The following is a 13,879-nucleotide window of genomic DNA, read 5'->3' on the forward strand; positions in this document are numbered from 1 at the left end:
TTTTTGCCATCCTGTCGGCAACGAACGAGCCGGAGTAGGCCGTAGGGCGGGAAGGCGCGCGAGTCCTAGCCGCACCCGAACCCTTTTTCTGGGGCTGTGGAGTTCCCCCGGATGTCGTGTGATCCCCGCGCTGTTGCCTCTGCCCCTTCCCCTGCCATCCAGAGGTGACAGGAGCGGGGCACCCAGCGGCGGCCGCCGTGGGGCGGGGCCGAGCCCGCTCCCCAACGAGCTCCCGCCGGAGGTCGGCCACGCTCCGCGCGACGAGGTCAGCGATGCCATCCATGAGAGCGGCCGTCCCCGACGCCCTGGCCCCCCCTTGGCGGCCGGGGCCTCGTGCTCGGTGGGGTCGTCCACGGCCCGCCCCCATGCGGTCGCGGCAGGCGACGGTGAACGCACCGGGGTGGGGTCCTCCGTTTCCTCCAACGTGGTAGCCCTCCGACAGCTCCTCTTCGGCCGGGCCTCCTGCTCCAGCGGGGACGCCGGCCGCGGCGCCTTCCTGGTGCCAGGGGAGGCCGGGGCTTCTACCGCCGTGGGCCTCTCGCGCAGCGCCTCCAGCTCCCGCCGCAGCGTCGCAATCTCCTCCCCTTGTGACGCAATTTTGGCGTCGCGGATTTGTAATTGGGCCCTGAGCTCCTCCGTTTCGTGGTCGTCGCGGTGCCGCGCGGCCCTCAGCTCCAGCTCGTTTACGACCGCCTCCACGTCGCGGGATGCCGGCCTGAGGGCACGGACACACGTGCCCTTCAGGTTTTTGGAGCACCCCGTGACCTTCTCGAACTTTACGGCGCCATCCATGGCGCGCGCCACAAGGTCGGGCTAGGGGCGGTGGCGCACCTCCCGCGCAATTTGCTCCGCCACCCTCAATTTCAGGGCCGACCGGCTTGGCTGGCGGGGGGCCGCGCCGACGCCCAGTAGCTCCCTAGTTGTCTGGAGCTCCATCTCCTCCGACTGTAGGCGCAGGAATTCTTTCTTCGCGGCAAGGACCACGTAGCCCCCGATGTATGGGGGCGTCCCCTCTTTGCCGCAGCCGAGGTGCTGGGGGTCGTTGGCGGCACCGAGATGACCGACCCATCCGACTCCTCCTCGCTGTCAACCGGCTGTCGCCAGAATCCCCTATCAGAGGCAGCAGAAGAAGCCCTGCTGCCCCTGGTGGATCCCGCCGACATGGGTCGCGCCCTTCTGGCCCGAGTGGGAGCCGCGGCCCTCCTGGGCCCCGGCTGCGCCGTCTCCTCATCCCTCGCCGACCTGACCGTGTCAGGTTCCCTTGCCTGGTTTGTCATCGTTTCGTCCCGTCCTGCGTTTTGTTATTGGTTTGTAGAATTTTCCATGTTTGTCCCACGAGTAGGTCAAATCCTAGGTCCGCCCGGCAGAGCCGCCTTACCTGGGTAAGGCAGATACAACCGGGGGGTCGCCAGGTACCCCAGGGTTGGTCGCTAGCGACTGGTGCACCCACCAGCCACCTCCCCGCCCAGCCATTACACTTGGCCAGGTCCATGGAACCTAACCTAACCTTTTTTTTGCTTTTTTTGGGTTCAATTGGAAGAGGAAATGCGTTTGCGCACGCGCGGATTGGTTGCCCTTTTCGTCTATTCGGCTAGAGGGGACCCGGGCAGTGTGGGACTCATGTCCGCCCTGAAGGGGCAGCCTGGCGCCCGCGAGGTGAGGGCGAACCCAAAGATACAACGCCAGAAGGGGGCAACCTGGCAACCCAACCCTTACGGGTTGAGTTTAGCCCAAGAGTAGGCCACAGCCCTGAAGGGGCGACCTAGACGGGCAGCCCAGAGGGGGCACTCCCGAGGCTGGACATACTACCCACTAAAATCTCTCCCCTAACGTGGGCCTCCGGTACCTTTTTTCACTCGTTAGAATATGTAAAGAATACCAGCGTATAGCCACAACGGCGCTTTGACAATTCAACGCATTTCGCGTTATTCCGTCCTCCCTCAATCTAACATGCGCTAGGCGACATGATAGATTGAGGATCCACGCCGTTGCACCTCCGATCCAGCGGTAGGACATTTTCAACCTGCTACGGTAAGGCACAGGATTTTTCTTCGGCCACGACCAGGAACCAGAGAAAGCCCATTCCGGGTGGTCGCCCCATGTGTTCACCTGCCGGGGCAGGAGCTTGCTCTTCGACACGGCCAGGAACCGGGACATCGTATCTCTACAGTTGACCGTGTCCATCTTCGTCCACCATGGTTGGATGATAATGAAGATGTGGTTTATCCTAGATGTCATCACGCCCACCTGACCTTCCACGAGGACAGGCCATTTTTCTTCAGCAACGATCGGCACGGAGGACATCCTCAATGATCGCACCATCCCGGCGTGACCGCGCCACCTCTTCGCCTGCCTAGCATTTTCCCAGGACAGGGGTTCCTCTTCGGCCACGACCAGGAACTGGAGCTCCTGCTCAACGGGTGATCGCCCCATGTCTTCACCAGCCTGCAAAGCGAGGTCAGGGCTTCTTCTTCGGCCACGACCAGGAACCGGAGCTCCTGCTCAACGGGTGGTCGCGCCATGTGTTTACCTGGTTCAGCAGGGCTTGCTCTTCAACACAGCCAGGTCCCGCGGCGAATCCTTTCCCCGGTTGACTGTGCCACGTCTTCGTAGGCTGCAATCCTCGATGACCTGTTCCACGCACACTCGCACACACATTCTCACGGTCTTCAAGCAACCATCAGACTCGGACAAAATAAATGAATAAATATATAAATAAATAAACCAGTAAATACCTGTATCCTGATTAACCCAATGAAGGCGTCCTTTTCTCCACTGCAGCATCCCAGCCACGGCTGTCTTCATTTTCCGCCTCTTCTATTCTCAAGTCGTCGCCACTCTTCTTCTGCCTCGCCGCCTTCTCTTCTCTGAGCCACGATGCCCGGAAACCTACCGCATACACACCGCACACCCACACTCGCACTCGCACACTCTTACACGCCCTCTATCAAGTAGCAGGCACACAAAAATAAATAATTATATAAATAATAAACAAATAATAAATACTTGTATCCTGCTTCACTCCTTCAGAGCGTCCTCTTCTCCGCTGCAGCGTCCCAGTCACGTCTATCATCAATCTTTGCCTCTACTCTTCTCCTTTGAGTCATGTTGTCTGGAATCCTAACGCATACACACCGCACACCCACACTCACGTTCGCACAAGCCCTCAATCAAGCATCAACACGCACAAAATAAATAATTAATTATGTAAGTAATAAAGAAATAAGTACCTGTGTTCTGTTTCATCCCCTCAGGACGTCCTTTTCTCCACTGCAGCGTCCCAACCACGCCTGTCATCAGTTTCCGCCTCTTCTTTTCTGGAGTCATCGTTGCTCTTCTTCTACCTCGCCACCTTCTCTTCTGCTTTCAGCCATGACGTCCCGATACCTGCTACATACATCCCGCACACGCACACTCACACTCGCACACACTCGCACATTCTTACAAGATCTCAAGCACACAAAATTAAATGATTAAGTATTAATAAATAAACGAAAGCTCACCCGTGTTCTGCTTCACTCCTTCAGAGCGTCCTCTTCTCACTGCAGTGCCCCGACCACGACTGTCCTCTTCGTTGTCTTCTATCTTCACGCCCTCTTTTAGTCGCCTCTTACGACAGGCAGGGGTTACCGTGTCTGTATTCTAAACCCCCCAGGCACAGGGGTAACCTAACCTAACCTAATCTAATCTAACCTAACCTAACCTTTTTTTTTTAATATTTTGACAGCAAGAAAATACATTTACGTAAGCGAGGAACCCGTCGGGTTAGGAGGAGTCTCGGGCAGTGTGGGACCCAAAGGTACATACCAAAACAAGTTTCCCTGAGTTGGATCGTTACAGTACCCCAATACCCACTAAAAACTTGCTCCGTATCGGCCACAGACACCTCCGGCAACCCCAGAGGGCTTTAATGGAGAGTATTCTGTGTAGCCACGATGTTGCTTACACATCGACCGACTCGGACGACCTAAAGGCGTTCAGTCGTCCAAGAACGTCGCGGGTAAGCACCAGCGCACCTCCGCTTATAACGCAGGGTATTTTGACCGACGGTGATTTCATTTAGCCACAGAAGGTATAGAGTGCGTTGGTGGACACTCTACAGCCGTTGTGCGTACACACCGCCGGAACTGTGCATTATCCTTGCAGAATCATTTTTCCCTACCCGTATGTTTCCGCAGGAGATGTGTAGGGTTGAGCTGAGCCGCTTGGTCACCAGAGGCCGCAACACACATTTGGGCGAGTTAAGCCTCTCGATGGGCGGATCTCAGCCTGGGAGAGGTCGCGAAAACGAAGGAGTGCTCGCATGAATGCGAGAGAGAGGAGAGCCCGAGCCGCCTGGACACCAGCGATCGCTTCACACATTTGGGTGAGCTAAGCCTCTCGATGGGCGGATTTCGGGCCTGGAATTGGTTACGCGCACTGAGGAATGCACGCATGAAAGCGAGCGAAAGGAAGTCTTGGGTTGCCTGGACACCATCGACCGCAACACACTTTGGGTGAGCTAAATCTCTCGATGGGCGAATTCCGGGCGTGGGAGAGGACGCGACAAATTTTTCGAACGAAGGAATGCTCATGCGAGAGCACGCGGTAGCGCTCGGAACGCTCGTTTCGTTTGTCACATGCATTCATCCGTCCATTCAGTTCATTCAATTCTATACTCCATGTGTGTAAGGGCACCGTAAGCGGAAAGCTACGTATAGTGCGGATGCAATCAGAGAACCTAAGGGGAAGAGTAAGAAGGGTCGCGGGTCGCCGAGAGTCGGCCAGCGAGAGGAAGGTTCAGGCCGGCCGGTCTCGATCCACTGCCCGGCAGGTACAGTGAGAGGGAAAGATCGAGCTCGGGATGCTGTGAAGAGCGAGCGCGAGAGAGGGGATCAAAGAAGAAGCCGCGGGTCGGAATCCGGGAGAGAGCCGAGACGCGAACGTAATGCGTCCGCGATTAGAGGTCACTGATTGGGGATCGCGCGTCGTGTTAATGCGATTTTAATTGAATTTAATTAAATTGATGTAAGGAAATTTAAAATGTAATAAAATTCAAAATTTATCAAAATCCAAAATTTACAGAAAACTAGAATTGATGTTTCGTGTTTGAAGAATCACATTAATATTATAATTAAGAATTCATACGAACCAAAACCTTGAATTTTAAATTTGCCAGGAAAATTAATTTTATAGCTAATTAAATACAATTTTCGCGAAAGAAAGTTGGTGCAGATTGCTTCCAAGAATAATTGTCGGAGAGAGAGGTAGATGTTCGGGAAAAGTAGCATGTATTAAAATTGGATTTTCGAAATTTGAACTTTAGATTAGGCATGAAAGCTAGCAGTTTTAAGCGCCTCGTTGGGCGGGTGGGAGGCGCGTACTAACGGGTGATGAACGGATTACGTCACCCGCTCGGAGGTAGCGGCCGAAACTGGGTCAATGGGTCAGCCGTCGGTCGGCGTCTAAAGGGGGTGCGAACGAACTGTCTTCGTGTACAAAGGGTCCGATACTGCCGATCTGAAGGGGCTTCGCGCGCGATTCCTTTGTAGTCGTCTTTTACGACAAGCCAAGGAGGCTGGAGACGTATTCTGTAACCCCCCGCCTCCAGGGGAGACTTGATTCTATACTTCCACAGCAAATAGGATCTGATATAATCGAAAGTCTGGTCTATGCTTTATTAAGTCACCACCCTTGACCGTTATTGATCAGTGAGTGCAATTGATTTAATTGTTATTTATTCACGTTATTAATGTTGACTTGATTAGGTCCTTTCATCGAAGGCTTGGTAAGTTTTGGGTTGCCGGGCTTTGTTGAAGACGACCACGAAACCCCTGCTTCGATCGAGGGGAGGCGAGAAAGCGAGGGGAGTGTGCCGAAGCGCGTGTCTCGAAAGGGGGGCTCAAGGGTGAGGGACTACCCCTCGCAGGTTCCCCCAGCCACAACGATTGCCGGCCGCTCTGGATATAAATTGGGGCACCTCGTAGGGGCCTTCATTTAGTATATTTCTAACTGGGGAAGTCGCAAGTTCGCGCTGTTTGTGGTACACCGAATCGAAGCTTGGAGCAATACGCGTGTGTCGATACGTGCGCCGTGGTGCAGTGAGGGGTTATTGTGCATAACTAAGCGCAGCAGATCAGCACAGCACACCACAGCACATTGGTCATCCTCGCAGCGAAAAGGACCCGCTGTCGCCGACAACGCCCACGCGCCAACGCGTCTATAGCAGAGGCGGGTGAAGAAGAAGAGGAAGGAGGAGCAAAACAGAGGAAGAGCGACGCAGCCGATCACTATCAGTCATCCTACGACAAGCATCGCTGAGTAAGTAAGTATTGAGTGATCATTTGTCGATTAACGTTTATCGCACCATCCTTGTTTGTTCAGCCTGCCCGTTTAAACACTACTATTGTTGCTGATGTTGGTGTTCATTCCGTTGCCGTTGCTCCTATTAATACGTAGCTGGTTAGTCCTTGATTGTCAACCATGCTGGATATTGGCCGAATGCCGACTGTAAATAGCTGTTCGGTTTGCCGGTGTCCTGATACTAACTGCTTAGTTCTATCCTTATTCTTGATGAAGTTGATTGAATTAGTTCGATCTTGACTAGCTTAATTAATTAAATATATTCAGTTAAATCCTGGCTTGGCTTGACTTCCTTCACGTTGTCGAGTGGTTCCATGACTTGTTTCTAAGTCGGGTCAGGTCAGCCCGCTGTCCCGCTTCATCCTTGGATTGGGTTGCGTGAGTTGAATTAAGTTGATAGGGCAGGGCGGAGAGGGAGGGCGATGCACGCAGATTGATGCGAGTCAGTTGAAACAATCCCTTCCGTGCTACAGTTGTTCCCTTTTCTCCCCCTCTTTCCCCCCTTTTTTCCCCTTCCCTTTTTCCTTCCTTTCCCTTATTCTCTTTCCCTTCCTTTCTTTTCCCCCTTTTGATTCAGATTTAAATTATAGATCATAAGTCATTTGGTTCGCTTTCCGAACCCATGTTACTCATTGTTTGCTGTGTTTTAGGATCCTTGTACCGTGAGGGTCATAACCGGGGTTGTCATTACCGTTACAAGTCGCAGTAAGTGTTGATCACTACCATGTCAGTTCAATTCGACTTAAATGTAGATCCTTGTACTTAAGAGTGCCCGTTTCCTTTTGTTCCGATAGCTACGTTACTGTGCTGCTAAATCTCCGAGCCGAAGAAGAAAGAGAAGAGGAAAACATGTCTGCGTTCAGCGTACTGCAGATCAGTTTAAACAGATGCCGCGCGGCACAGGATCTCTTGTGGCAGGCCGTGAACGAGTTTCGCGCGGATATAGTCGTCATCAGTGAGCCGTTAAATCCTCATCCGAATTGGCATCAGGACAGGAGCAGCTCAGCCTGCGTGTGGTATACGAATCGTCCTAGCTGCGACATGGGGGTGACTAGAAAGGTGTTTGAGACAGACGGATGCGTGGCATTGGAGACTCGCGAGTTTGTGATAGTGAGTTGTTACTTCTCACCATCACTGACTATAGAAAGCATTGAAGGTCAATTACGGGGTCTTGCGACATGTCTGTCAAGTGTTAGGAAACCGATTATAATCGCCAGGGATTTCAATCCCGCTCTCCGCACCGGGGATCAGATCGCGTGGATTCACGCGGTCGACGTATGATGGATTTGATTGTGCAAGCAGGGCTGATGCCCGTGGCAAGTCAAGGAGGCTCGTCATTCGAGCGTGGTGGCGTGGGTTCTCGAATCGATGCCCTTGCGTGTAGCCGCAGCCTCCACGGTCGAATATCTAGGTCCACAGTGTCCACGCGCTATTCGGGGTCGGATCACCGCTATCTTATTCATCGATTTAAAGCGAGACGAGAGACTATTGGTTCGCCCGAGGATTCTCTTTGGGAGGCGAGACTAGGTCGCCCGGACATGGAGGCGTGGATCCAACAGTTCAACGTAGTCAAGAGAGAGGAGCTGCAGCAGCCGCTCCATCGGAACAGTCCGCGCTACCGCCGCTGTGCACCGTGGCCGAAATTGATGAAGTGATTGAGGAGTTAGAGACGCTCTTTCAGTCAACCCGTCCACCATTGCCGACCCGCAAGAGGAGGAAAATTCAAAATGTACCATGGTGGAGCCAGGAGATAGCAGATCTTAGTCTCCAAGCAAAGAGTCTCCGCCACCGCTGGCAGAAGGTGGCTCGCCGGAGCCCGACGGCCGCACGACAGCAGGCGCACCCGTATCGCATGGAGATGCTGGAAAGCCGACGTGCCTTATCCTTGGCATTGCGTCGAGCTAAAGAGGCATCGTGGAGTGAGATGGTCTCGACTATCGAATAAGATCCGTGGGGGAAACCCTACAAGGCGGTCATGAATCGTCTGAAGGGGAAGTCGCCCCTGGTTCGCCTCAACCGAGAGGAGTTCCACGCAACGGTGTCCGCGCTTTTCGTGGTGGAGCAGGAGCGACAAGAAGAGGCTGCCATCCCAAGGAGTAGTGCAGCAGAAGAAGAGGCGGAGGACGAACCAAGAGGAGAAGAAGCAGCGCAGGCTTCATTGAACTGGCCACGTCAGGAAGGAGTGTCAACGTCGTCGGCATCCAACGCACGCGAGATCGCGGGGGTAGCCGCAGGGTCAAGCGCTGTTCCTCCTAACACCAGAAAGAGATGCTGAAGCCCAGGGGAGGGCACCTCGCGCCAGGGGGACGTGTTCACGAACGAAGATGTGAGGTACGCAATGGGGATGTGGAAGAAAGGAAAAGCTCCGGGTCCAGATGAAATCCCTGGCGAGGCCATTCACGTTCTGCGTAACACTGCATCCGGCTGGGTTTGTGCCCTTTTCAATTCCTGTCTGAGGCTAGGATACTTTCCAAGGGCTTGGAAAGTAGGGCGTCTGGCTTTAATACCGAAGGCCGGGAAAGCCTGTAATTCTCTTTCCGACCTTCGACCGCTTTGCATGCTGTCAAACATGGGGAAGTGTTTCGAATATGCTTTGCGCGTGTTAATGCTAGAAGCGATTCGCCTGTCTGGAGGGCTGTCGGTGCGTCAATTTGGGTTCACGGAGGGCAGATCAACTCATCAGGCGATGAAGGTGGTCATGTCGGAGTGGGGTCGTGCGCGCAGAGGGCGAAATCACTGTCTGCTAATTACCCTGGATGTGAAAAATGCATTTAATACAGTGCGTTGGGACCGCATCCCGGCTGCAGCTGAGCGCCGTGGGTTTCCGACGATAATGATGGACATGTTACCTAGCTATTTAAGCGAGCGAAGAGTGGGAACCCGGACGCCAAGCGGTGAGTGGGTGGAAGCAGCTGTATTTGGTGGGGTGCCACAAGGATCAGTGTTGGGACCACTGTTGTGGAACCTATCGTACGACGGGCTGCTGGAGGTGCTGCTGCCACCAGGCGTGACAACCGTGGGTTTCGCGGATGATAAGGCGCTGCTTATAGTAGCCTGAACATTAGACAGAGTGCGCGAGCTGGCAGAACATGCCTTACGTGTGGTGGGGGCGTGGTACGAGAGAGAGAGACTGGTTCTCGCGAAAGAGAAAACTGAAGTAGTGCTCTTAACTGGGCGGCGCGTACCCGACGGACTTGTACTATCGTACGAGGCCGCGATAATCAGGACATCGCGCTCGATTAGGTACCTTGGTGTGATGTTCAGTAATAGCAGACTCTTTCATAGTCAAATGAGCCGGGTATGTGAGAAGGCAGTGAAAGTAGCGCAGCACCTCTCGTGGCTGCTACCGAATCCACGAGGATGCGGTCCGAAACCGCGTTTGCTGTATTACCGAGTGCTAGAATCTATAGTTTTGTATGCGTCTCCGGTATGGAGCGAGGCGGTGGAGTACGGATGTGTGAGACAGCGATTGACATGGACACAGCGGTTGGGGTTACTGCGCGTGACACGCGCGTATCGTACCGTTTCATCAGAGGCATTGTGCGCGCTGTTGCATGCCGCGGGACTTGTTAATAAGGGCCAGGGCCGCTTTGTATGGATACGAGGAGGCGGAGGACCCGGAAGAGCGCGTGAATCTGCCGCAGGTGGTGGAATATGACACCTTTGATCGCTGGCAAACTCGATGGACAACCTCGGAGAGCGGCGCCTGGACTCGCAGGCTGATTCCCAACATCGAGGCGTGAGTGGAGAGCAATGGAGAACGTTACCTAACCTATAATCTGGCGCAGGTGATGACAGGTCACGGATGCTTTGCTCATTATCTCCATCGGATAGGAAGAAGTCCGTCCCCGAGCTGCTGGTTTTGCGATCCTCCAGTGGACGATGACGCGTGCCACACAGTGTTTGTGTGTGATCGTTGGGCAGTGCAACGAACACTTCTATACCTGGAGGTAGGGGAGCTGACTCCAAAGTCGTTTGCAAGCTGCCTTCTGGATAGACGAAGCCGACGCTCTCTTATATCGTTTGTAACCGAGGTGATGACCAAAAAGGAGAGTGTGGAGAGAGCAAGAGAACGCGCAAGGTTAATGGTGCCTAGTCGAGTCCGCGGGCGAGGCTCCCGTCACTCCCGCGGCACACGCGGAGGGGTGGCCGTGGGCGCCGGTGAGGCCAGACCGGCGAAGTTAATGGCATTAGTGAGGGCAAGCCAAACGCACGCACGTACTCAACCCGACCACCTAATTATGTTTGCGAGTATGTGAGTTAAGTATGTGAGTTTAGTATGTGTATTATTGTATCTGCGAGTTTATCTGTGAATTTATATGTCAAGAAAACATTTGTAAGGGAAGGTAAGGAATTACGTAGAATGTTATTAATAAATGGACGCCCTGCAGGCATTATTGCTTGATCATAACTTAATGTTTGTGTTTACCCAGTCCAGTAATAGGAGTGCTGTACTCGTGTCATAAAATAGGGCACATACACAGAAGTTCGAAGGTAGGGTTCACTCATTTAGTTGATCATTTCCGGCACAATCGATGCCAAGTATATTATTCGCGTGTCTGGAAAATTGAGGCGAAGTCGTACTCGTGAGGCCACGCTGAGCGAGAGCAGGGAGGAAGGGGAGCCGCGAAGGAGCACTTTCGCACGGGCAACTTGCCAAGCCATACAAAATCCGACTTAAAAATTTAATGGGTGCAGTATGCAGGCCAGGCGGTCCGAAGCGGGTTAACGAGTTCCGTCACCTTTGGCAAATAGCAGTTGGGATGGGCCCACACGGGGAGTACGGTAAGGAAAATCAGCCGCGGATCGGAGTCCGGGAGAGGGTCGAGACGCGAGCTTAATACGCCTGAAACTCGAGGTCATCAATTGAAAATCATGCTGTGCAAAATACAATTATGATTAAATTGATGAAACGCAATCTTGAAATAGTCAAAAATTCTAAAGTTGACAAGGAACCAGGGTCAATAATTCGTAGTTGAAGGACTATGTTAGTATTACGATTGAGAATTGAGAAGAGTCGTAGATTTGAATTAACTTATCATAAGAATAAAATTAAGAGGCAATTAATACAGTCCCGCGAAGGCAATTGATGCGAATCTTTCTCAAAATTAAGCGTTGCCAGGGAGATAGGTAGGTATTCGAACAATGAAGCATGTATTAGAGTTGAGTTTTCATGATTGGATTTAAAATTAGGCGTGAGAGCTAGAAGTTTTAAGCGTCTCGTCAAGCGGGTGAAAGGCGCGCACCGGCGGGCGATGAGCGTGTTAAGTCGCCCACTCGCACCACATGTCCAGAATTAAGTCGATGAAACGACCATCGGCCGATGTAAGAAGAACTGCAAGCGAGCCGCGTCCGTGTACGACGGCCTGAAGGCGCCAATCTGGAGATACTCCGCGCGAGGTCCCTTTTTAGTCGCCTTTTACGACAAGCCAGGGAGGCTGGGGACGTATTCTGTAACCCCCGCCTCCAGGGGAAATTCAATTCCATATTTCAGATCATAGCCCAGCAAAGAACCAGGACACGAACGTGATGAGCCTGGAGTTTGAGGTTGCCGATTGACAGTCGTGCAGCGCAGGAAATGCAATTATATTTAGGTTGATAGAATGTAGTTTGCATAAAAGAGTATGTTATAGTTCAACATTTCCAAATTAAGGACAACAGGGAGCTAGAGTTGATAATTCATCATTCATAATTATGAATCTATACTAGTGATTAGAAGTTGAGAGAGATTCGTAAATTGAGTTTTGTATTAACGTGGGAGTTGAAGCTAAGGGGCCATAAATGTAAGTTCACAAAATAGGCTGCTGATCACTATTTCAGGATTTAGGATCAGCAGAATGCTAGAAACGATGTTCGCAGAGTGAAAGGTTACATTAGAGTTATGAGAGGTTTCGTACTCTGGTTTTAGGTACATATGTGAGCTAGAAATTAGATTTAAGATTGGATGGATTCAACGGATGATGAACCGGTAATCGCACTTGGTTATTTCCCTAGCTGCTTGCCCAAGCAGTTGCACAATTGAAGTTAGAGTATAATTGAGACTTCAGCAGGTCAGAGATCACCCGAACCACGTGAGCCACTCGTTGGAGGCGAAGCGCCTCATCGAGAGATGGGAGAAACATGCGGACGAGCGACGAGCGAATTCCGCCGCCCGCTTGCGGGTGATGATAAAAACAGGTCAGTGGATCAGCCACCAGTCAACGTCCAAGGAGTGTGGCCAAGTCGCGCCCATGCACGTGAAACCCGCCGTTAGCTATAATAAGGACTTCGTGCGCGACCCCTTTTGCTTCATTTTTAACGACGTCGGGCCAAGGAAGCTGGGGACGGGTTCTACAATCCCCGCGTCCAAAGGGAGTTCAATTCAATTAATACAGTTCTCTACTTTGCTAGTTGGTCGGACAGACGAGCCATGGTGCCACAGGAGATATAAGAGATATGAAAGGAGCATTCATAGATTTAGGCTATACTTGCTTACATGAGGGTTTAGCACAATCGTTTGCATATTTCTGACAGAGAGCCCGATACTTGGTGAGCAGACGACAGCTTCCAGAAGCCATCGCCGGTTTGTAATTAACAGAGAGCAAACTATGTTTGAATTAGGTTATGCAATTGTGTTTGCGTTTGATTAGTTTATAATGTATGAAGCTGAAATTGAGCCTAGGGTTGAGGCTGGGATTGAAATTAAAATTTGCTGGTTCAAACTTACCCTTCCTTCAGTTATTGGTGCGGGAGTGACATACCATTATGACAACCGTGGGCGGCTCGCAATGTGTGTTGCAGTTGCCCTTTCGTAAGACAGGCTGAGAAGGTGCCAAACTTGATTGATATGCCAAATCAGGGTTGATTAGCCGTCCAGATAAAAGGCAGCATCAACAATGGCAGCAGTGCACGTAACCTTCCTTTGGTTCTCTCAAAACGTCATGTCACAGTTCTCATCTCGTGAGTCGGGTTGGGTAGATGTCAATTTAAATTTGGTGAGGCAGATCAGGGTGGACCAGTCGCCAAGATAAGGAGGCTGCATCAGCAATGCCCATAACACTCGAGGTCCTCGATGAATGTACGTCGCAGCCACGAAATAGAACCGCAAAGCACGCTTGCAGTAAAACATTAGTGAAGCGAGCTCGTATCACTGGTACACTTCCGTAACACTTATAGAACCGCACAGATTACGGGGAGACACAAAAAGAACGCGCACACACATGCACCAAAGAAGATAACCTAGCACTTAGTATCCACATAGACGTGAGGCGCCGCGAAGCACAGCAAGGGCCGCAGAGGTCGCGAAATCGTAGGAATTACTGATGTTGCAAAACCGAAGAAAAACCGAAGAAGTAGTAGAAAATCAAGAAAAATCAAGGAAACAAAGAACGATGTAACCCCGCAGCGCCAGATGCTTGGCAGGCCACGGGACCCTCGAACGACACGTCCGACCAGCTCGGCAGCCAGCACGAGACTCCAACCTAACCTAACTGTTTGCGTTTTGCGTGGTCAGAATGGTCAGGAAGTAACACGCCTGCGTGACGATCACAATAATGGA

The sequence above is a fragment of the Osmia bicornis genome, unplaced genomic scaffold (assembly GCF_907164935.1).
Source record: "Osmia bicornis bicornis unplaced genomic scaffold, iOsmBic2.1, whole genome shotgun sequence".
Lineage (NCBI taxonomy): Eukaryota > Metazoa > Arthropoda > Insecta > Hymenoptera > Megachilidae > Osmia > Osmia bicornis.